The 1,125-nt window shown below is 38.9% G+C and overlaps 1 pseudogene; it reads right to left on the bottom strand.

The window, feature by feature from the left end:
• Positions 1 to 357: 357 nt before the first annotated feature.
• LOC132305739 (small nucleolar RNA R71) lies at positions 358 to 456 on the bottom strand (annotated as a pseudogene).
• Between the last annotated feature and the right edge of the window lie 669 nt (positions 457 to 1,125).

Consider the following 1,125-nt stretch of genomic DNA (forward strand, 5'->3'; position numbering starts at 1 on the left):
CCTCTTGCTTTAAGAGACCATTATGTGCCTAATGAGTATAATGCACCTACATGCATCCAATTGCCTCCATTTAGAGCACATCAAGCCACAAACCATTCAAATGCTTCCTAACTATCATGTTCTTCCAAGTGAAGAACCTTACAAGCATTTGGATGAGTTTCTTGAAGTATGTTCTACCGTAAAATATACGGACATGCCTGAAGAGGTTTTAAGACTCAAACTTTTTCCATTCACCTTAAAAGACAAGGCAAAGTATTGGTTTAACAATCTTAGGCCTTTTTCAATCACTTCTTGGGCAGAAATGCAACAAGAGTTCTTGAAGAAGTACTATCCAGTTTCAAAGGCCAATGCCATGAGAACCTCAATTCGAGAATTTTCACATAGGGATGGAGAAACGTTTCATGAGGAATGGGAACGCTTCAATGAATTGCTTAGGAAGTGTCCACATCATGACATGCCCAAATGGCAATTACTTCAATATTTCTTTGAGAGCTTATCGGACAACTATAAGAATATGGTTGATGGTTCCATGGGTGGCTCATACCAATATAAGGGTATGAGGATGACGTGTGGCGTCTCTATGAGAGCATGAGTGAAAATTCTTTGCATAGAACACTATCATCCAAGAATGGTAGAAATTCACAAGGTAGGAAGAGTGTTGGCTTACATCAAGTCGACCATTCAAATGAAATAGCCGCTGAAATGAAGTCTTTATCTTAAAGGTTTGATCAATTTTTGATTAACCAAAACTCGACGAACCAAGTATCTTCCTTCCCTAACCATTCTCATCATGCATCAAATGAAACATGTATGACTTGTTCTAGTGTTCTTTATTCTACTTTTCATTGTCCTCACGGACAAGTGCAAAATGAACCTAATGAACAAGTCAATGCAGCTTTTATGAACTAAAGGAACAATCCTTATGGTACTCACTATAATCCAAGTTGGAGGAATCATCCAAATTTCTCTTGGAAAAACCAAGGAGAGGGCTCAAACCCTTCCCAAGGCGGTTTTCAAGGAAAGTACATTCGACCTCCACTTCAAAACCAGGGATCCCAAGGTTATAGACCTTATCAATCACAAGGGAATCAATTTGCTAGTGAGAACAATGTGTTGTGGAAACCC

This window comes from Cornus florida, unplaced genomic scaffold, assembly GCF_030987335.1.
Source record: "Cornus florida cultivar Cherokee Brave unplaced genomic scaffold, ASM3098733v1 CherokeeBrave_3.0.0_Hap2_Chr04, whole genome shotgun sequence".
NCBI lineage: Eukaryota > Viridiplantae > Streptophyta > Magnoliopsida > Cornales > Cornaceae > Cornus > Cornus florida.